General features: G+C 37.3%; 1 protein-coding gene across 1 annotated transcript in view; it reads left to right on the forward strand.

Moving 5' to 3' along the window:
• The window catches only part of LOC124389585 (leucine-rich repeat and fibronectin type-III domain-containing protein 2), a 148194-nt gene that overhangs the window by 26732 nt on the left and 96416 nt on the right, over nt 1-25046 (forward strand). The window contains exon 2 of the mRNA XM_046854949.1: nt 15719-15892. The gene's annotated coding sequence lies outside the window, so the exon portion shown is untranslated. The remainder of the gene's footprint in view (nt 1-15718; nt 15893-25046) is intronic.

Genomic DNA, 25046 nt, shown 5'->3' on the forward strand with positions numbered 1-25046 from the left:
TAATCAACATGGGCATATTGATCAACATATAGAGAAATATGGATGCTTTATTTAAATGTATGCTTATCATTAGTGAAATAATTGAAGGTTTTAATTTCGCCTCTTATATATTTTAAAATTAAAATGGTCAGAAGTGCGCGTTAATAAAATTTGTGCTGTTAAAATGAATTTGCATTAACTAATGAACTTTACATCGGCTTTAACGGAAGACAGTGTCTGTAACAAGGCTTGTATCTAAACAGTAGCCTACCAAAAAAGTCATTGTTCACTGTCTTCCTCCTTCCTTTCACAACAATTTATTTTTCTTTTGGCATCGTCATGCGTCTAAAAATCATCATCTGTGAATCTTTTCTCCCGATGCCGTGCAGCTCAGAACACAGGTGAAGTGCGTTTTTTCATGCCCGGTTGTTTTCAGCGTGACGAATGATTCGCATTTCCTGTAGACAGGTCAAATGTCAGAGGAACCTCATCCATATTTATGATGTGGTGCTGCCCGATTCAGTGGGAGCGCATCTGATTTAATATAAAGAGTTTCATTGGTTCACCTAAACCCATTCGCCAATTTCATTGGTCTAATGTTATGTCTCTCAGTTTTTTGGCTTGAAGCTTGTAAAACCAGGAAAAATACAGAAATTAGCCGCTTCATTGTTTAAGCCGCAGGGTTCAAAGCGTGGGAAAAAACTAGCGGGTTATAGTCCGGAAAATACGGTAATCAAGTGAATGCTTACTGTTTTTGATTCACTCAATGTGAAGTATTGCCAATCTCCTAGATTCAGGTCCTGGGCTTTGTTTCACTTCATTGCCTTATATGATGTCAAAATGTTTTGCCTTTATTACTGACTTTTACATGATTGTGTTTAGACCCTTGTCTGCGCTACTTTTTTTGGATATTTTCGATATGGTAATAAAGGTTTTCTGTACACTAATCCTAACTTGAATCTGTTTAAAGAAAATGTATATACAGTATGCCTAGCTAGGCTAATATAATCTTCCCAAGAACTATCAAACTTGATTATGTCCTAGTAAAGTAACTAAAATGAATTTACTTCTGTTGCAAAGTGTAATAACTGTGCTCACAGGAATAGGTTAATTAAATCTGCCTGTGTTACAGACACAGCTAAAGCTGTACGCTATCCTTTTTTCAGGACATATCCGAGAATCAGAAAAGCTTTGGGAAGCCATTGGTGATGATAACGTGCAGAAAGGAATAAGTTCCCTACCAGAAAGGATTTTAAAAACCATAGGTAATGATAATGTGCATTGAAGTAGATCCAATGTGCCAAATAAAAGTAAAACTACTTCAATCTATAGAATTCTATAAATTATATCATAACATTCTCTTGAATTCATTGGATTTCAGTTGACTACACATTTTTGTCCACAGCATCTAATAATAACGATATAAATATAAATTAGAAGACATGTTGTACATTGCCTTATCTTATTTGGATTATTATCTCAAACTCAATGTACAAATCATTCAAACAATCAAAAAAGGCAAATCCTAAAAGTATCACTTTATAATTTGTGTGGAAAAAAATGGCGCAAAATATGTTTGACAGGCTGCAAAGAAGTCTGGATTTTAAGCTTTCATCTTTCGTATTTACCTGTGAGGGTAACAGGACCTAATGAGGGTGAATAAGTATAAGGCATATCTGTGTTTAGTGTAATCCATCCTTAAAGGGGAGAAAAAGCCATGCCTGCTGCTTGAATGAGCTTTGCACTGCTTTGCTCAGTGAATGATGTGTGGGGGCTGTGTGATTATGAAGACATCTTGTCTTGACTACCTGCCAGAAAGGTAGAAGGCATGTGGTACATCACATCCTCGACCATAAGGCATCCTAAAGAAGCTTACATGCATTTCTTTCTGCAAATGAGCTTTCTAGCAGTTCTTCAATAAATGATTAGATTGTAAAGTAGGTTTAGGTGCTGAGATGCTATAGGAATAACATTTTATACATAGGATGTGTACACTAAAAACATCATTCTGGCACTGATTTACATACATAAGCTCTGCCAAGGAAGGTCATGGTAATTATGGTTTGTGTCAAGTCTTTATTTAGAATTTGCTGGATTCATGAGGAGGTGTAGGAGGAAAAATGCAAGTGTTGTCTATGTTTATGAGAGCCTTGCCACAATTTATGCTTCTGCCAATGACTGGTAGAACCATATTGCTTTTGGGATGTCCATCCATCCATTTGTCTGAGATTCTTGTTAAGAACGACTAGTGGAATGTTTTTATTTATTTATTAACTAATTCATTTAATAATTTATAGAGGGAAAGCAGCCAAAGTGTGTAGCGTGAAAACGGAAAATGACGAGCAAGGTGCACCGCAAAGTGCATGTGAATCGTTACTTATCACTCTGTAGTAGGAGAAAACTGCTTTGGCTGAAATATCAAAATATTACACACTTTCAAATAGAAGCAATTCTAATATCCGTTATTCACATTTCAGCACATTTTAGAAATTTTGATTAAAATACTTGATTTAATGAGTGAGAGGTTCATTCATTTCTGCATCGTAGGCAAAAACACCCTTCAATAGACAAGGCACTGGCAAAGAGTGGACGGAGATATATGTGTGCCACAAAGCTGTGGTATCTTCTAAATAGTGTGGTATCTTTTTTGGTCTCAGACACCTGTAGATACTGATAATCAAAACAAGATGACTAAAACAAATCGCTACTTTTTTGTCACTTAATGACAATAAATAAATAAACTTATTTTTAACTCCCCACAATTTATTAATACAATTTTATTCAATACAAAATTTTAATCTATATTCTATCAATAAGTCTTATATATGTCTATATAATATAGAAATATAAACATGAATCTTTTTATATTAGATTTTTTATATTATATTATTATTATTATTATTATTATTATATATATATATATATTTTTTTTTTTTCGTTTTTGATTGTTTTGAATGTGTAAAACTCATGATGGCAAATATGTTTAAAAATATTTTAAATACACCTCATTTGTAGTTTTTTTGCCATCTTATTTTTGGTCTATGATTTTCTGGTGCTATTGAACAACACAGGTGTAAAATAGCTGATCAACCATCAGCAATTAATTCATCAGTGTCTTTGTCCAACATTCCTGCTTCCCATTAAAAGGTTTGTTTGGATCACTGTGTGCTTTTCAAAAGGAACAAGAGAGAAGGAATGAGAGTCTGACCCATGTCTTACAAATTTATACCCTGCACAAAATCTTTAGAAACTTATTACAGAACATCCCTGCCCTGCCCTGCCCCTAACCGCCCCATGTTCTTTCAATTTAGTCCAATTCAATTCAATTTTATTTCTTTAGCACTTTTAACAATGTACATTGTCTCAAAGCCGCTTTACAGAATGTCAGAATTAGAAAGCCTGGGGCGACTGTGTCAAGGAAAAACTCCCTTAGATGGTATGAGGAAGAAACCTTGACAGGAACCAAACTCAATAGCTCCAGAGTGGACATTTCTTACCATAAATGACCAATAATTTACTTTTACTTTCAGGTAAGTGGTGTTAGATTCGAAATATTGTGCATTTTAAGACATTGGTCATATTTGTTATTGTGAGATTTCGATCAATTTGAATTTTTTTTTTTACTAGGAATAAAAAAAAAATGATAATAATGCAACATCCTCAGACCAGTAACTGTTCCATATGCTCTTTCCCAGATACTAAATAATCCATATTTTATGTAATTAGAATTAATTTGACACATATATGACAGCTGTCTATCATTTATGACTTTATAATTGGTAATTTGCTTAAAGAGTTCAGATACGGCCCTTCAAATTCAATACTGTCGAAATGCTCTATGGCCATTAGGGAATTTGTCAATTTAATTGTTCTAAATCAAAATAATCTGTCGAAATAATGAGACAATAATTAAAATAAATGAGGTAATAAGTCAAAATGATGAGAAATTGTGTCAAAATAGACGCCTAGCACTTCATCTTTATTGCGATTCAGGGCTTCCTTAGCAAAATGATCCTGGTGATAATAAAGCAGTAAGCCCAGTATATCACACAAAACCATTAGGACTCTGAACAAATCTGACAGATTCAATTGAATTGCATATCAGTGTAAACTGATGTAAAGCTGCTAATCCTGCCTCATATTCTTCTTTTGAAATGAGCTGGCTTATGTGAATTTATATCCCATGCTTAAAGTGGAGATGCCACAATGCCAGTCATCCTAAATCTCAGCATAATTAAACAATGCCTTTAGATCATAATGTGCACAAACTGCAGACATATATTGATATATGATGAATATGCTTTTATTTCAGCCTCCTCAGAAGCACTATGTTCACTTGTTGGAACTCTTAAATATTGTTTCTACAAATGTCTGACTTAAATAGTCAGATTTTGTTTGTTTTATGTTTTTACATAAATTAGGTCTCTCTGCCTATATCATGTACTTTTGCTATGCAGAACCATGAATATGTTTCAACAAAAGGTTGTAGAAGCATCCAAATTTCCCATAATTCCACACCCGTTTATACTATATTGCCAAAAGTTTGCAGACACCCGGTAATAAGTATGGTATGTGCATTTTGGGTACCACATTCCATATTTAGTTCCAATTTGCTCTTATAATTCCCTCCACTCTTTAGGGAAGCTGTGCCACTAGATTTTGGAGTGTGTTTTTGGACATTTGTGTTCATCAGCCACAAGGGTGTTAGTAAATGCAGGTACTGATGTACGTGAGGACACCTGGGGTGCAGTATTCCAATTTATCCCAAAGGTGTTCAGTAGGGATGAGATCAGAGCTCTATAGCAGGCCATACAAGATCTTTCTCTCCAAAATTAGTAAACCAGATCTTTATGTAGCTCGCTTTGTGCACAGAGGCATTGCCATGGTGGAACAGGTTTGTGTTTCCAAGTTTAAATGAATGCAAACTTTTATAATACGGCATTCAAAGACATACTGTACAATTGTGTGCCTCCATCTCAATGGTAACAGTTTGGAGAAGAACCACATACAGTGAGGAAAATAAGTATTTGAACACCCTGCTATTTTGCAAGTTCTCCCACTTAGAAATCATGGAGGGGTCTGAAATTGTCATCGTAGGTGCATGTCCACTGTGAGAGACATAATCAAAAAAAAAAAATCCAGAAATTACAATATACGATTTTTAAACAATTTATTTGTATGATATAGCTGCAAATAAGTATTTGAACACCTGTCTATCAGCTAGAATTCTGACCCTCAAAGACTTGTTAGTCTGCCTTTAAAATGTCCACCTCCACTAAATTTATTATCCTAAATTAGATGAACCTGTTTGAGGTCGTTAGCTGCATAAAGACACCTGTCCACCCCATACAATCAGTAAGAATCCAACTACTAACATGGCCAAGACCAAAGAGCTGTCCAAAGACAGTAGAGACAAAATTGTACACCTCCACAAGGCTGGAAAGGGCTACGGGGAAATTGCCAAGCAGCTTGGTAAAAAGGTCCACTGTTGGAGCAATCATTAGAAAATGGAAGAAGCTAAACATGACTGTCAATCTCCCTCGGACTGGGGCTCCATGCAAGATCTCACCTCGTGGGGTCTCAATGATCCTTAGGAAGGTAAGAAATCAGCCCATAACTACACGGGAGGAGCTGGTCAATGACCTGAAAAGAGCTGGGACCACCGTTTCCAAGGTTACTGTTGGTAATACACTAAGACGTCATGGTTTAAAACCATGCATGGCACGGAAGGTCCCCCTGCTTAAATCAGCACATGTCCAGGCACGTCTTACGTTTGCCAATGACCATTTGGATGATCCAGAGGAGTCATGGGAGAAAGTCATGTGGTCAGATAAGACCAAAATAGAACTTTTGGGTCATAATTCCACTAAACGTATTTGGAGGAAGAAGAATGATAAGTACCATCCCAAGAACACCATCCCTACTGTGAAGCATGGGGGTGGTAGCATCATGCTTTGGGGGTGTTTTTCTGCACATGGGACAGGGCTGCACTGTATTGAGGAGAGGATGACCGGGGCCATGTATTGCGAGATTTTGGGGAACAACCTCCTTCCCTCAGTTAGAGCATTGAAGATGGGTCGAGGCTGGGTCTTCCAACATGACAATGACCCGAAGCACACAGCCAGGATAACCAAGGAGTGGCTCTGTAAGAAGCATATCAAGGTTCTGGCGTGGCCTAGCCAGTCTCCAGACCTAAACCCAATAGAGAATCTTTGGAGGGAGCTCAAACTCCGTGTTTCTCAGCGACAGGCCAGAAACCTGACTGATCTAGAGATCTGTGTGGAGGAGTGGGCCAAAATCCCTCCTGCAGTGTGTGCAAACCTGGTGAAAAACTACAGGAAATGTTTGACCTCTGTAATTGCAAACAAGGCTACTGTACCAAACATTAACATTGACTTTCTCAGGTGTTCCAATACTTATTTGCAGCTGTATCATACAAATAAATAGTTAAAAAATCATACATTGTGATTTCTGGATATTTTTTTTAGATTATGTCTCTCACAGTGGACATGCACCTACGATGACAATTTCAGACCCCTTCATGATTTCTAAGTGGGAGAACTCGCAAAATAGCAGGGTGTTCAAATACTTATTTTCCTCACTGTATATCAATACATTTGTCCATGTATTGTACAATCAACAGTTGAGCAGCAGACAAAAAAAGGGTGTCCTGAATCATGTAAAGATAAAAAGGTCACATGCTGAATGCCACTGTGGTATCTGTGTCTCTGTTCACCTTGGCTTGTGTAGAATGAAATTGACAAGTGATATAGCTGGGAGGTTGTGTACTTTGGAGTTTTCCAGTCGATCTACACTGACACATACTGTCTTAGGCTCAAGTGGATAAGTTTTCTGGCCTTGCTTGACCTTTTAGCCAGATTTTCTGTTGGTGACTGACATAAAGTATTATCAGCAAAGATGTACAGAGCACTGAGGAGAGGATTGAATAACAGTTTAGTATTGACCTGCACTAGCCAAAAGCTGTCCCTGAGGAAACAATGCTATTTTTACACCATTATTTCATGGCCTAATGGAGCATTTTGTTGCCATGCAAACTCGTAGATCATAACAAATGAGAAGAAATGGCACCGAAAAATCTTACAAGCAATAAAACTCCACAAGATTTTAATTGAATTGTGCTAAATTTGTCCTGAAATATCACTCATCAGGAGTGAAAATTAAATTAAAGTTGAACTATGAACCAGTCTGTTGCACCAAACAAGGAAATTCTTACTGTGTGAAACGGAAACAAAAAAGGGACAAGATACATAAATTAGAAATGCACAAAGTTAAACAAATGTACATGCTAATGCTAATGCAAGAAACTGGAGTATGTGCATGTATAAAGTGTCCAGTGTGCAATGTAACATCATATGAAGGCATGTGCAAAGTCCTGCAGAAGTTGATTCGGTCCATGTTGGTATTCCTGTTATAAAGATGTGCATGTGTGCAAAATATGCAGAGCTAATTTGTAATCATTGTTAATATTAGTATTTTGTGTATGTTTGTGTGTAGGAGATGAAAGTAGTAGACACCTTTAAGGGTCAAAAGGTAATCTGTGTCTGCAGTTATGGGGAGAGGCAGCCTGATAGCTTCTGAACAAAAACAGCTTTGCATATTCTGGCTTTAACACTTGTAGCGTCTGCCGTTTGCCAGAAATGTGAAAAGGCGGTGCTGAGGGTGACTATTGTCTTTCGTTATATCTGATTGCTCTCCTGACTCTCCAGCTTGGTAGAGACTCTCCAGTGTTGGTGAGGCCGTTCCAGTGATGGCTTTGGGAACTCTCACATCAGCTGTAGAGCCTTTCGATCATTTGCTGTGCAGCTTCCAAAACCAACTATGATAGAGCTGGTGAGCATGCTCTCAATAGCACACCTATAAAAGCTTTGGATTCATCTTGGCATGCCAAATGTCCTCAGCCTTATTAAGAAGGGCAAGTGCTGACACAATTTCCTAATCAGTTGTGTATTGTTATGAGACTAGAGATCCTCAGTAATGTGTACAGCCAAGAATCTGAAGCTGCTCACTCTTATCCATCGCAACATAACCTCTTAGTCTTCAGTGCCGCACCAGCACAACCAATATCTCATTGTTCTCAGGTGTTAATGTTTAGCAATAGATTAAATAAAAAGAGACAAGAGTAACTATGACTAACTATACATCATTCTAAAGGTCTAAGCCTCAAGCAGTAATTTCAGATCACTGTTTTTCAAAGAAAAACGTATAATGAATGTATTTGCTGAATTTGTTTAAGCACTTACATTTAAACTGTTACCATTTAAAGTTAGGTAGGGCATTTTTAGCTGTAAATCCCAAAATCTGTGGCGAAGGTTAACAGGTTAAGTGTTAAAGGCCTTGCTCAAGGACCCATTATTGGTAGCTTGGTGGTGCTGGCATTTGAATTTTTCACTTTCTGATGCAAGATGAAATTCCTTAACCACTGAGCTACAGTACCACAGAAGTTGACTGCATTCTAATAATAATCATGGGTCTACTTTTTTTTTTTTTTTTTTTTTTTTTTTTTCCTATCACAACTAAATTTCAAAACTGTAGTTTAGTTATGTTCAATGTCATTCCTGGCCGACATTTTTTCTTTTTTCTCTGTTATATAATTAATAAGAAATTAAAACAAATCGGGCGATGTTTCAAAGAAACTGGAATAAATTTGTTCTGGCATGAAATCTATCCTGTGGCCAAAAACTTAATGTCTGTTAACTGTCACAAAGCACTGATGCTGGAGACTAGTTCTAAAGTTGTTTAATAAATGTCTTCTTATAAAAAACATTACTATATAAGGGGTTAATGTTTTTAAAAAGTATTTATCTCAAATAGATGTTAAGCTATACATATTAGTTATAGATTATTATGATTATTATTATTATTATGGAGTGTTATACAAGTCCCAACTCATGAGCTGTTAACATCTTACAACAGGGGCTTCTAATCTAATCACAAGATTGATATAATCTTGTGATTAGATTTACAGCCAAAGCTGTCAAAGCTACTCTAATAGAAACTCAATTAACATCTATTGACTAATCATAAATAAGCAATTAAGCATTAAGTGTGGTATATAGAAAGTAATATTATTGTATGCGTATATCCTTTGGATTATTTCCAAAACATACAGTAGGTTGGAAGAATGAGTTGGTTGCAAAGATCAGGGTTGCATTTGAGAAAGTAAAGGTTTCAAATAAACTAGGTCAGGTGCTTCACAATGTTTATTTTTTCTATTCTTGGTACGAAGATTGCTCAAAATTGTGCAGGCAAATTATGCTCTGAAAAATTTTTAATATTTAATACTGATAAATAAATTGAGTTTATTTTGACAGTGCCTGTAGTTTTTAGGGAGATAAGAATCCAATCACATTCAATCAATATCAGAAATGACATGCCCTTTTATCAAACATGTGTGGAGGCACAACTTATCCATAATGCTTTACATACATGCCAATTTAGTGCATCAGCCTTTTTTGTCTCTTGATTCCCCAGTATTGTATCTTTTTAAGCTTGCAAAATTGTGAAGTTTTTGCAGTGGTGGGCTAGGCTGGGAGAAAATTGCTGTCATTGAAGCCCATTTTTGCAAATTTTCACAATTTTCCTGGAATATAATTCAGCCATTATTCATTCTTAAATAGCTATTATTTAGAATATTATATACCTGCCATTTGTATAGGTGGTTATTATCAGAGACAGCCCTGTCAGCATTTTAGCCAAAGCCTTTCCACTTTCCATTTTTTGCTTACATTGCCGTATTTACAAAGTAATGTGATTATTAAGATACATGAGGTGTTTTAGAGCCTAGACTATTTTGCTTGCCCTCTATTACTGTCTACAGTATACAAAAATACTTCCTGTGACAATGTTTAATTATTATTATTACTATTAATATTATTATTATTATTATTATTATTATTATTAGTAGTAGTAGTAGTAGTAGTATTAGTAGTAGTAGTTTATTTATTGACAGAGACTCCAAAGCACTTCTGTTCATTGTAGTAGTAGTAGTAGTAGTGGTAGTTAGAGTTATAAAGCAGTAGATCGTAGTAGTTGCAGTGGTGGTGGTGATGGTAGTAGTAGTAGTAGCAGTAGTGATAATACCAGTAGCAGTGGTGGTAGTAGTAGCAGCAGTAGGCAGTAGTGTTCCTTGCATGTTATATTTTACTTATTACCTGTATCAACATTTGTTGCAAAAAATGTTGATTCAAGTCGAGCTCTAGTTAATGTTTACACCAAACATTAGAATGAAAGGAAAGTGTGTTCACTGTGACCTTGGTGCAGTTGTTGGTGCCAGGTGTCCTGGTTTGAGCATTTTAGAAACTGATGATTTCTGTAGATTTTTACTCATACACTCTCTTTAGTATACAGATTGTGCAGAAAAAATAAACAACATTCTGTTTTTTAGAGTCTGAAAAATGTCTCTTGGCTACATATATTACCCTAGTTCCCTGAGGGAATGAGACACTGCATCGAAACGCTTTGGGAACGCCTCGTGTTGTCCACGCTCTGAATCACATTCAAATCCGGCCAATAGGCACCTAGTGACATCATCGGCGGGCGACATCGCGTAAACCTGGAAGCTACAGAATGGCTGAGCATTGGTAGCGACATCAGCTTCTGTTAAAAGAGAAGGTAAGTGCCGCAGGGATGCAGGGAGTATGGCCTGTTGATGCAGCGTCTCGTTCCCTCAGGGAACTAGGGTTACATACATAACCTATAGACGTTCATTTCAGGAACTTGACCTGCATTGAAATGCTTTGGGGATGAGTGTCCAATCACGCTATACTAACCAGTCCCTGCCTAGTGTGTCTAAGCACCACCAGAAGAGCCAGGAGTGGCTCTGACATCGAGGTTGTATTTGATGAAGGTCAAAGTGGACCAGCCTGCAGCGTTGCATATGTCTTGTAGGGGAATCCACGCAGAGCAGGCCGTAGAGGCTGCCATCCTCCGGGTTGAATGAGTTTCGACTTTGAAAGGAGTGGGAAGACCAAAGGACTCATAACATGTGGTAATGGCATCCACTAGCCATCTGCTAAGAGTCTGCTTATTGGCAGGAAAACCTTTCTATTTGGGCCATAGCAGACTTTTGTCCATGGACTCGTCCTGTGGAGATATGTATCTAGTGCTCTCACTGGACACAGTCTATTTTGCTTTTTCTGATCTGGTGCTAGGTAAGGAAAAGGGCAGAATGCCTGCAAAACGACAGGTCGTGAGGGAGCCATAGGCACCTTAGGCACATACCCAGGTTTAAGGAAGAGAAAGGCACTGGCCATGCCAGGGGAAAACAGAGCCTGTAAGTCCCCGACCCTCTTAAGGTAGGATATCGCCAAAAGAAAGGCAGTTTTTATTGACAGGTACCTAAGGGCCACCTCGGCCAAAAGCCGAAGGAGTGACCGATCCACCCAAGGTCGGTGGAACGAGCTACATCGTTCATGGCACATAAACTGCCTGGAGATTATGGCTGTGCTTCTAGCACTACAACAGTTTCTCCAAGACCTTAAAGATCGCCACATCGGTGGTCTCATACATCAACCGCCAGGGGGGTCTACAATCTCGCCCCCTGTACAGGCTGGCATGGTAGATCCTCCTATGGTCCCAGGGGAAAGTCCTCTCATTGAAAGCAGTTTACATCCCGGGCCAGTTAAATTGGAGAGCAGACGCCCTTTCGAGGCAAGGGCCGAGGCCCGGGTAATGGAGGCTCCACTCCGAGGTGGTGGAGCAGATATGGCAGAGATATTACAGAGCCCATCTGTTTGCAATTCGGGAGACTTTGCACTGTCCCCTCTGGTTTTCTTTCTCTTACCCAAGCCCCACTGGGGCTGGACGCCATGGTTCAGATGTGGCCGAGGCTACATCTGTACGCCTTTCCTGACCCACCACTGAAGGGGTCTCATGTACAGCAGGCCAAATGGAATCACACTGGACGCAGCTGCCATAAGCCTTATCAGTTTCTGGAACTGCTTGACAGTGAGAGGCTGCTCTTCTCTGACCTTCCTGACAGCCGTAAGGATAGCCACAATGCGGGCAGGGGAAAGCTGCGTGCGTAAAATAGTCAAATCCCATATGACACCAAGATAGGTGGTTCTCTGTAATGGAGAAAGCACACTCTTCCTGGCATTCAGCTGAAACCCTAATGCCTTTATGTGGGGGAGAGCGAATCGCTGCCTTTTTTGCACCTCCCGGTGGGAGGTAGAGGGTTGCGGTTGCGGCCTGCACCCGCCAAGCAGCCCCATGTGAGTGGCGTGGAAGGTGCCGCTGGAACGCCCCCAGCTTGTTTCTTATTCTCCTGAAACCTTTCAGCTACGAGCTTACAGAGTCGCCGAACAGGCCAGAAGCGGTTAGTGGGGCATCCAGCAGTATGGCCCTGTCTCTATCAGACATATCTGACAGAGTGAGCCACAGGTGTCTTTCTGTGGACACCAGTGCAGCCATAGACCGGCCAATGGCCCTAGCGGTGTCTTTAGTGGCTCTGAGTCAGATCCGCTGTCTGGTGAAGCTCATCAAAATGGCTGCCCGGGGCACCTCCCATATCCAACTCATGCAGCAGGTCAGCCTGATATGCCTGCAACACCGCCATGGTGTGCAGGGACGCAGCGGCTTGACCTGCCAAAGCATAGGCTTTACCCACGAGCACTGATGTATTGTGTAGGGGCTTCGTGGTTAATGTTGGGGTCTTAAGTAAGGAGGCGATTCTGGGAGAGAGATAGGTGGCAAGTGTCTCTTCAACCTGGCGCACAGCCTCATAACCATGTTCTTTTCGCTCCATAATTTGGGAATACACAGTAGAACTGGGGGTGGAAGGGCAGGCCAAAAAAAGGCTTAACCCATGACCTGGACACCTCGATGTGCAGGTGTCCAGGTCATGGGTGTCAGAAAGCACTAATCTAATTTACTAGATAAAAGCATTTTCTGCTAACGAGCCGGCCAAGTTATATCAAGCTTGGCAACGGCACGCGTTACAACCTCCGTAAGCTCGGCTTCTGTATCGAATTTTATTAAAATGAAATAGAATAAATGCAATTAATGCAATACAATTTTTATTATATTAAATTCTGTAATTAATTAAGTTGGCACAAATTTAATTAATTACATAAAAATAAATGAATGGATACATTTATTTAAATAGTTTACATTTGTAAATTTGGGTAATTCAGATGTGTATGTATGTGTGTGTGTTTTTTATATTTCAGTTTCTAAAGATATGATCTACTTAACCATTCTATTTATTTCAGCATACTTATATAATAAATGGCTTCATTCCTTTCATCCTTAATTCATTCACTCCTATGTAAAATTGTCAGGTTTTTCTCCTTTTAAGATAAATTATTAAAGCTGGACATAAAATGCTAAAGAATATTATTTATTGTTATTTGAGGTTTTTCTATTTATGTCACATCTCCACCACTATATAGTTATTGGTTTATGTGTTTAAGTTTCTTTTAGCCCTTCACAGCATTCCCACTTTCATATTAATTTATGTTTGCATATATACCACTATGTTTCAGTTTAGTCTTTTCAGTGTAACTCATTCTGTTAAACAATCATCAAGCCATTTATATTTTATGTTTCATGTGTTTCTCAGTTTTTATTTCTGTTCATATTTCATATTCTTGCTTTCCGTTGTGTTTATGCAAACCACCTGACCCATGCCTGTCCCTTGTTTTTGACTCTGCCTGCTGATTTGGATTGTTAGCCTATTATAAATATATGCTTTCACAACACACTTGCATCTGCTTCAGCGATCATGCATTCACACAGGACATGATCCAAATAATATATTATATAACTTTTTAAAACTTTTAAAACTTTCGATGTTTTTTTTTCATCCTGCACTACCACAGTTACAAATCAGATACAAATACAAAAAAAAAAAATAAAGCACAAAATTGTAATAAGAAATAAAATTTAAATAATTAATTTAAGCTTAACTCTCACACCCAATCCCTAAACAAAATGGCTACAAATAATAAATAAACAATAAAACTAAGAAAACCAATAACATTTCATTAATCAATAATATAATTTAATAACTAGCAAAAATGTTAACAACTAGCATCCAATTTGCAGATGACATAAAAATCTATTCGATAATGATGATGATGAAGAGTGATTACAAGAGAGTACCTAGAATGAGAGAAGAACTTGAAATACAGTAGAGAAAACCTGAAATGGGTTCAACATGTAACACAAGTACTTTATTTATTTGTTTCTCTTCAGTAGTCTTTATCAAGGTCAGTATCACATGGATTAAAAGTCTATATAGGGTGCACTGGGCATGAGGTGGGAACCCTGGGTGAGACAAAAATCATTTTTCAGGATACCTTTTAGACACACATTTGCACCAATGACAATGTAGTTTAGTCAGTCAACCTATTTGGGAGTATGGAGAAAAATTGCAGTTCTGAAGGAAATTCTATACAGACAATATCCAAAACTCAGGTTCAAACTAAGGAGACTTAAAATGTAAAGCATACGCAAAACTACCACTTGCACTACTATACAGCAACAAGTTGCTAATATCTAGGCTAATCAGTATTGTGATTCCAATTAGCCTCCTCTTAACTCATTCTACTTCATGTGACACAAGAAACATGCTGTCGAGTTGTACTAATAGGCCTGATAATTATTTCTAATTCAAATACTTCAATGTCTTTAATTACATTTGATTTCCTGAGTGTCAACATTCATAAGTTAGAGCACAACATGTTAATAATTGGACAAGTGTTGTTATTGCTATTGGTCTTAAGGGAAAAGCAGAACCTTCTTGACAGCAATCTATTATATTAATTAGCTATATGGTGGTCTGTATGCATAACTTGGGTAATTACATACCTGTAGTGTGTATCTTATTCACAATGCACAGCCTTTAAAGACAACACTTTTTTTTTTGTTTATTTTTCCAGTAAATAGTATATGTTTGTTTAAATGCGTTTTATGAGCTGCTAAATAATGATTGTGACCAAGTAGTTAAATTACACCAAATTTACAGCGGAAAAATTATTTAAACTAGAAACACCTGTTACATGGTTAATTTTATGCTTGCTATCTTCTCATTCTGTTTTTCTCATTTCTTTTTTTTTTTTACTTTTATGGAACATCTGATTAAATTTGACTGCAAAAAAAAAAAAAATAGCTGTTTTTTTCAATTATTTTGATGAATGTTGCCTTTCTCTCTTGACAATTTGATGCTCTTATGCCTGACAGTTTTGGCATTCTTGTATACTTTTGTTATTTACTATAACATTTTTTTTTTTCTTTCAGTAAAGATACTGAATTATATCAGTGTAAGATGAGTTCATAAAGTACCCAATGACAAACTAGTAGTGAGGCCACAGTGGACACAATAATACCAGTAATTTAATCATGTACTGTATATATATCACCCAGCTAGATAATACCAATCCCAAGGCCTTGAGGGTGGAGAAATGGTGAAAAATGACTTTTCTGAAGAATCAATATGGATGACACTGTTATAAAGAGAGAACGAGAACATGAGTGAGAAATACATGTAGGATATTCTGCATTACTACACGTGTTATTAGTCCAAAAAAACATTGGAGCATTACTTTATTAATTGCAGACCCTTCTGAAAATTAATTCTGGAATCCATGTTTGCATGTGTTTGCATATTAGTACTTTTATAGGTTTTAATTTGTAATGATGTGAATAATTAGTTTTCTGTTTTAAGCATTGCAGCTTTGTAAACACCAATCCTACATGTTTTTATTTTGTCTTGCAGGTAAAAGAGTGACCCAATGAAGTGGAGTATAACCTTGTCAGTTTGCCGAACTAGAAGTCACCTTGGCTCGCTCTTCCAAGAGCAGAAGGAGAAATACAAAGGAAAGAAGAAAGAGTCAGAGCAAGAGATAAAGTGACGCCTCTGATTGTTTGTTCACAGCAGGGAGGCAGCGAGGTCAGTAAACAAACCATGCCGCATTTTTACTGCTGCTATTTGTACCGTACTGTAAGTGTGGCTTGTTGCATCCGCGTTGCCGCCTGCCGTCTAACCGGTTATTTCGTTGCCGAGTGCTAGTCAAAATGTGACTTCAAGTTTCCTTTGAGACGGTAGTTAGTTCCAATTTTGTCATCCCCCATCACAAATGCTGTGTCCAAATAATACGCCCAAGCCAACTGGAAACAAAGACTTGCATTATATGAATAAGGATACTTGTGCTTGTATAGCTGTATAACTTCTCTATGTTGTATACTTTCAGCAGGAATTCAGTGCCTTCAAGGTTTCGTAAACATGAATCGACTCACAATAGGATGCCGTGGACATAATTTCTTCCTTTTACATTGCAGGCTCATTGAGAAAGCTGGTTAATAGTTTCTTCGGAAAAGACATTCTGTGACCTTGATGAGGTGTTTTGTGTTTTTTTTAGTTTTTTTTTTTTTTTTTTTAATTAGGTGATTCTTCAGATGATTGCTGCTGTATAAAATGGGTTGCAAAGTATCCAAAATCTGAAGCCGATATAGTGTAGTGAAATGCATACTAGCATATTAAGGGTACAAATAAACCTTGGCAAGAACACCATTATATGCAAAACCTTTTTTTTGTTAGTTTTTTAAATATATATGCATCATTGCAAAAGCAATTGGCTTAAGTTTTTAAACTATGCTTAGCCTCTTTGAAAAGTATATATTTCTTTATATTAAAGAAAACTGAATTAAATTGTTTAGTAAGAATAAATTGTTTTGGTACCCACTTGGTTAAATGCTTAGTAAATTAGTGTTAACAATTTGCTGATGACAAACTTCAACCATCCTCGTGCTGTTTATATCTCTGGGGTAGGAGACGTGTGAAATGTGGCGGTGTTATGAATACTAATGAATAAATAATCATTCAGGATAAGAAAAAATGAAAGGTTATCTATTACCTTATCAAGGTAGTGTTAGTGCTATTGCTATACATAAAAGTGTTAGATTTCTAATGTGCAAAGAAATGTGGATACTATATCTATTTTATTACTATATAGACAACTTCTTTTTTCTCAGGTAACTGTAACTCATAAATAATTTAATTAATGCCAGAAAAACAGTCCTGGGATTAAGAGGATACATGGTTTTGTGCCATTCCACAGAATATGACCTAATCTCCAATGTCTAATAAATCTTTAGAAGCTGAATATACTCCCGCAACCAGAGATTTAAATTGATAAGACTTTGAACTCCAAATATTTGATTATTCAGTTTATTGCTATTATCAAATAAGTTTGAATCCAGTAAGAAGTCTTCCAATTAAATTATCTACCGTTACACTGTCCAGGATTAGCATAAAGCTTTAACTGCTAACTTTGGCATTGACTCTGCTCCACCTGCACGCACACACACACACACTTTTTTCATATTTGCACAGAAGACTGGCAAAGCAAAAATCAAACAGTAATTGCTCTTTAAGAAGTTAATTAATAATCCCAACTTTTTATTAAAGAAGTCACTCACATGCCATTTTTGCTTCATTCTCATCTACAGCAATGTGTCCATTATATAATCATTATAAGTCATTAGCCAGTGACCTGCTGCTGCACAGGCGTAACCACATGTGGCCACATTGACAGCCAGTCAGTGAGCCCTAAAGCTCTTAGTACGCCTGGCTGTCCACCACTTGACACTTTTCTTAGTCATTTTTACTCTGCCATCTGGCGTGCTTCACATCTTACCCCTGAGAGAGGATTAGTTACACTCTCCTGTCCCAGACATGGCAACGGTTTTACTCTGGAATAAGATGGGGAGGAATATTATAGTCAGAAATGATCTGAGAGACTGATATTGGCTTCACCCAGCACAGATTGCATGAAGTATTTCAATTAATCCTGCATATCAGCCCTTCTTATTTCATCTTTAGGAAATATACTGATTTATAGAATATTATGGTGTATGGTGTTTGAGATAAAATACATAATTCCAAGCAGCAAAATATAAAGTAGCCTGTTTAAGGTTAAAAAAGTTTAAGGTTAGCATACATTCATCAAATAATGTAAAACAAACCTAATTTAAAAAAAGTTGAATGCTGTGTAAAAAACAGAATGTAATGTGCAAATCTAAAATAAAAAATAAAATGTTTACAGTAGAACATTGTCAGGCGCAAAGAACGTACTGGAAACCAAAGTGAATTCAACGACGGCCTTTTAATGAGAAACAAAAGGGCAAGGCAGAAAGCACGAGAAATAGCACCAAACTAGGGTAAACCAAAGCAGGAGAAATCTGTGGCAGAGTGAGAACAAATAACACACAGAATCTTGCACGCTTAGCAAAACCAAATGGAGTAGCTTGGGTAGTCCGGAATGTTCATTAGCCTAAGCTGAACAGACAATGAGCTTGTGGATAAACAGGGGTTATTATAGTGTGGTGACTGATTTGGACCAGGTGTGGATGATTATTAAGTTGGGTTTGGCGAGGGTGTGGCTGGTGGATCCCTGACAAACATATACCAGTTATCAAATGTTTAAACTGAGGAAATGGACCATTTTATGGAGAACACACTTTTTTTAAACTCAAAAGACGCTCTGATGGTACGGGGGTGCATTAATGCCTCGAATGGACACCTTGCACATCTGGAAAGGCACCATCAATTCTAAAATGTATATATAGGTGCTACAGCAACATATGCTCCTATTTGTTTTTTCAGGAAATGTCCTGCATATTTCAGCAGGAGACAATGCTAAACCATGTACTGTACTTCATTTATTAAAACAGCATGGCTGTGCAGTAAAAGAGTCCTGAACTCTTCATTGCAGTCCAGACCTTTCTCCAATTGAATACAGTTAGCACATTATGTTAAGAAAAATATAAATAAAAAATGACCCAGGACTGTTGAGCAGGTAGAAACATGTATTTACCAGGATTCCTCTCCCAAAACTATAGCATCTACTCAGTTTGCAGATATATGTGGATTTTATTTAATTTTTTTAAGGGATGCCTCACAGTGGTAAACATGGCCCTACCAACTTTTTTTTTTTTTTTATGTTCTACTATGAATAAAATATGGGTTTATGAGATTTGCAAATCATTGCATTTTGGTTTTATTAAGATTTTTGGAATTTGGGGTTACAAATGACAAATTCGATTAGTCGTAGATAATTAGGAACTTAACACATTTTTTATAAACAATGAATAAATAAAAAAAGTTATTTTAAATATCATAGTCGATAGTACTACTTATTAACCACTATTCATGGTGAGCTCACTGGGCACATGGAATGTAATTGGCATGGAAACAAATTAAGTATATACGATTTGCCTTTGTAGTTAAAGAAATAGCACAGATTTAGGGAATTATGTGGTACACACAGAGAATAGGTAGAGCTGCAGAAAATGAAAAACTTGGACAAAAATATACCAGACAGTTTTAACAATGTGCACAATCTTTGAAAGCAGAGAGGAGTTATTTTCAACAGCTTCCCCGAAGTATTAATCTACAACTATGGTCTTTTGTGATGTTTTTTGATTGTTGTCATGCTATTTCTAGCCACACATTGGGTTTTAAGGCTCCATGCACAGAAATAGTGATTTTGTTCAATGCAGCAAAAAAAAAAAATAAAATAAAATAAAATAAAAAATAAAAAAAATATATATATATATAATATGCACACCATATTGCCAAAAGTATTCGCTGGTCTGCCTTCACATGCAAATGAACTTGAGTAACATCCGATTCCTAATCCATAGGGTTTAATATAATGTTGGCCCACCCTTTGCAGCTGTAACAGCTTTAACTCTTCTGGGAAGGCTTTCCACAAGGTTTAGGAGTGTGTTAACAGGAATTTTTGACCATTTTACCAGAAGCAAATTTGTTGGACGGAGAAGGCCTGGATCGCAGTCTCCACTCTAATTAATCCTAAAGGTGTTCTGTCGGGTTGAGGTCAGGACTCTGTGCAGGCCAGTTAAGTTCTTCCACACCAAACTCACTCATCCATGTCTTTATGGACCTTGCTTTTTGTGCACTGGTGTGCAGTCATGTTGGAACAAAAACAGGCCGTCCCCAAACTGTTCACACAAAGTTGGGAGCATGAAATTGTCCAAAATGTCCTTCAATGGAACTAAGGGGCCTAGCCCAACTCCTGAAAAATAACCCTACATCATAATCCCCTCCTCTACCAAACTTTACACTTGGCACTATACAGTCAGACAAGTACCGTTCTCCTGGCAACCGCCAAACCCAGACTCGCCAAACACCACTGCATCCGATGCTTTGCATTGCTCTTGGTGATGTATGACTGCAGCTGCTCGATGTCCAATCCATTCCATAAAGCTCTCTATGCACTGTTCTTGAGCTAATCTGGAGGCCACATAAAGGCTTCCACTAACAATTGAATGTGGAATGTTTAGTAGTAAGGAAATTTCACGACTGGACTTAGGTGGCATCCTATCACAATACCACGTTGGAATTTACTGAGCTCCTGAGAGCGATATATTCTTTTACAAATGTTTGTAGACGTGGTCTGTATGCCCAGGTGCTTGATTTTATAGACCTGTAACCATAGAAGAACACCTGAACTTTATGATTTGGATGAATAAGTAAATACTTTTCACTATATAGTGTAAATAAATATTTATAATAATACTCAAATATGTAATGTTTGACTGACTGGTGTAGTGTACTGGCAAAATACTATAGATGCTGTCCTGGTAAATGGCTTCTGAAATTGGAACACCATGTTTTACCCTGTGGTATTTGGAGTGCCCCGAATGTTTACTGTCACAGAAATTCCTAGTGAGTGTGATTCAAAAGCACTGCACAGGAGTTAACGCTGCACACTGTACACTCAAGCAGATACAGAAGGATACAAGCAGGACAGAAATTTGGGAGGCCAGGCTACTCATAACATCTAATGGACCCTGAGTAAAGGTTTTGTTAAGGTCTTGGTCTCAGTTCCTACAAGAAGAGAGACACAGCTTTAGCATTGATTCATGAAATAAGTGAGATATTCTATAGAAAATCTGTCACACCTTCCTATCTATATAGTTAAAAAGGTGTTATTTGTAGCACTATTTAACATTTTAGCTGTCAGCGCATAGCATCTGAAAATGAGATTTAGCTACATTTCCTATGTCCACTAAAGGCCCACCTGGCCAAGGGGAAAATGAAAGGCTTTAGTCTAATACACTCTGGAAATAGGTTGCCCCCTTTCAAGCTTGGTTGGTGAGTGTGAAATTAAAAAGGGTCCAGAAGGTCCAGTGAAGATTTAACTGAGGTTTGCATATCCCAAGGTTTAGTAGTCACTTACCACAAGAAATGGGTATGCACACCCTTGAACCAACATTTCCACACTGTTAGGGGTCAGGATTTTTTAAACATTATAATTTATCCTAGTTGGAACTACTTTCCAGGAGTTCAAAAAGGAAGTTTGGCTGGCCTAATATAGTGTGTGACAGTACAGCTCTATGTGTCAAGTGTCTACTTAAAAAGCCAGAGAAGGTGAGATAAGAATGTATTGTAATGAGAGTTTAAGTAACAGATCCTTTAGAGCACATGGAGAACATAATAGAAACTCAGAGCACTTTTGTACGTCGCTCTGGACAAGGGCGTCTGCTAAATGCCGCAAATGTAAATGTAATGCTATATCACACAATTTGAGAATTTTAGGCTTAGCTTTACATAGAATGCTAAATTAAATTGCTGATAGAGAAAAGAGAAAAATCTTTGAGCAAATAATTAGGAAATGTTGGTTATACCTATCTATACATAATATGCAGGACTGAGACAATTAGACCCAAATTCATCCAATCCGCTTGCGCCTTGATATGTCCCCAGAGCCAATGGGATGATGTTCAGAGAAGCTGAATGTGTATCTAAGTGGAGGTATAGGCCTTTTGCTAAGTAAAATTTCATGTAGCCCTAGAGTCAGTCAGAACCACTGCAAGCTCACTAACATTAAATTTTCTATTACTGGAACATTGATGGCAATGTGATGACTCTGCTTTGCCTTGGTGCAAGGTTTGGATTTCAGTGTTAGTCCCTACACTAAAGACTAATGTGTGGACCAATTTGCCCAACATCTTCGCTGTGTCTTCTTACCTTATCTGACCTTCATGGCCTCACTTTTATTGTTCCCGAAAAGGCAGTGATAAGAGGAAATGAAATTAAATTAGGCTCTGTCTGTCTTGTTGAATTCTATCAGGTCTCACAAAGCGTTGAATGAATTGTCAAAGTGCGAGCGGATCTACAGATATAAGCTCTACTTACAGCATTTCACTGAGGTGTCTGCTCTACTGTAAGCAGTTTTTAGCTTGGGTTTGTTCCTCCCAATTTCTGTAGCCAGGTGCAGGAGCTTATTATATAATCTGTGGCTTCTTGCCTCAGTGACAGCAGTTGTTTGTTTGCCTGCATGTTTCCCTAAGGAGCCATGATCGAAGACCTTGAGAGGCTACTACGCAAACTGCTGCACAGATAATTTCAGGGCAGATTGTTGGTCATGTGGAACATGACCGTGCTACATGTGAGTGCTCTTTCACTATGGAGGTCCTTGTCCTCATCAGTCTGGTAGGTCGAAGTTAAAATCTTAAAAGTGAGGCCACAGATTTCAGTTTTGTGACCCTATTCTAGATTCACTGGAAAGTTTTTTTTGTACAACACAGTCAGAATTTGGAGAATGCATATGCAGTGACTGCAATAAGAATCAGGTGATTAGTAACTATAACAGAAACATTTTGATGATTGGGATGTCTGTTGGACTGTGGTACTGCTGTATGTAGCCATGGCATGTAGACATGACATGCAGACTGTTTTATTATCCATCCATCCCCCATCCATTCATCCATGTTTTTTTTACATTGTTCAAAGGATCCTTATACTGTTCCCTTCATCCTTATACAAAACACACTCATAAACTTGGAATACATATTTTATAATGCAGATGATTTATGGATTTACTTATTCTTACAAAAAATTTATGAGACCTATTAAGAAGTACAGCATATAACTATTCTTCCACAAAAATTAAACAGATGAAGCCTTGATTACCATTATGGGCAACACGAGCACATTCAGGACTTTTTGAGACATCTGTGAAGTGTCTACCTCTCATCTGTTCTTTTATGGGGATGTATCTGCCTCTTGTCAGAAATTAAATTGGAATTCTTTTCTGCTTGTCTATGGGTTTTGACTAATGAAAAGCTTTTTTCAATACAATTTCAGTTTTTATGAGTCCCTATACCAGCTATGTGAATAAAATGAATGCTCTTAAATCCATTTATTTATTTTTTTGTTATCACTTACATTATATCCTCCCCCAAAATAATGGGCAGTTCAAAAAAGCAAAGGGGCCTAACATCGTTTGCTCAGTGGTCTGAAATATATTGCACAACACAGTTTGGTTGAGATACTCAAATTTATTAAATTACTGAGCTTTCAATAAATTCTTTAGATTTTCACAAGTAAAAAAAAAATCACAGAGGAGTTAACACAAACAGGAAAGGAGAGAGAATGAGAAAGGGAAATAAAGAAAGAATAGTGGTGAAACAAGAAAAGTGGGAGAGTACAGTTAAGAGAATATGAGATAAAAGATGATTAGAGTAAGAAATTTAAGAACGGAGAAGACCAGAATAAAAATAAAAATGTAAAGAAGGGAAAAAGTGGAGAAGCAAGAAAAAGAATACAAAGAAGAGATTAACATAGAGGAATGGCAATAGGGAAGGGGTATACTGATGTAGAGAAGTAAACTAAACTTAACTGGTACATGTTTACTTGTCTGTTGATCAGATGATTTCTTGTGAAACTCGGTTAAGTACACTTTTAGTTAAAAATTACCCAGACATTCCTAATGCAATCAGGAAAATGGCCCATTCTAGCATAAGTTTCATGCTTCAGTCTGTAATGTTAAAATAGCTTTTTTCACAGTTAAAAAGACCAACCGCAACACAATAAAAATAGTTTACTGTTAGAGGGCGTCTACCTGTTTTTGCTTTTAAATATTTATTCAACTTCAACTCATTCTATTTAAATCAATGGCTGTATCCAAATAAAACATGGTTTCTAATGTTTGCAAGCGAGTGAGAAAACCACCTAGATTTCTATGCTTGCAATCAGTCCCTTAATGGAAAAAACGAGAACAATAAACAGACGACTAAGAGGCTGCGAACTCTCCTCACAGGCGTTCAAGCACGACTGTGTTGGCGGCACGGGAGCTCGAAATCTTCAGGGTAACGGACAAAATGTTTTTCACTATTCTTAAACATATTTTTGATGAAGAGAAAGAGACTAATCTAAATTAACAAATGTTAAATGTTAATGTTTTTCAGTACTAACAAACAAAAACTGATTAAAACATTTATAATCTAACTACTCACCAAAAAAAGCACAGCATCGGCACACAAAAATGGCGTCACATCACTTTGAAACGGCTGACCAGTGTGGGGTGGTGGTGGCTTAGTCAGTACAAAACATTAATTTTAATATAATGCATGGATTAACAAAGGATGAAACCAAATACATGAAATTTATAAATATTTAATAGATAGTACAGTCGAAATGGATAGAAAGACAGATATAAATAAGTTGGGCACTGTTTCTTTCAGCAGTTCCAAGCTTAGCACATATGTTTCCAGAGAAACTATTTAAGATTAGAAGTGTGTAAATGGACTAGAATGCCAGGGAACACAAGTCAAAATTCACTCGAGTGAAACATGGTGCCCCATGGCAAAGACTCTCTGAGGATTTGAGAATAAGAATTATTTCTCTCCACAAAGATGGCTGAGGCTATAAGAAGATCGGTAATACCCTGAAACTGTGTTACACTACAGTGTGTGTTTATATACACACACCGAACAAACTGAACCGTGACTTAAAATCCAAGGTATGTACCAAACCGTGAATTTTGTGTACTGTTACACCCCTAATATACACTGTAGTGTAACACAGTTTCAGGGTGTTACCAATCTTCTCATGATGGTAAGAAGATTAGGCACACAAAACTATTTAACAAACACAGCCAATCATTGGAAACGATCATCTCAGACATGGAGTGTGTGAGTATTGATCAGAGAAGAACATACAAACAAAACCAGGCCTACCATAAAGCAAGATAAAATGTCACCATTTTGCCTTTTTTCAATTGAACTCTGCTGGA

This window comes from Silurus meridionalis, chromosome 8, assembly GCF_014805685.1.
Source record: "Silurus meridionalis isolate SWU-2019-XX chromosome 8, ASM1480568v1, whole genome shotgun sequence".
Lineage (NCBI taxonomy): Eukaryota > Metazoa > Chordata > Actinopteri > Siluriformes > Siluridae > Silurus > Silurus meridionalis.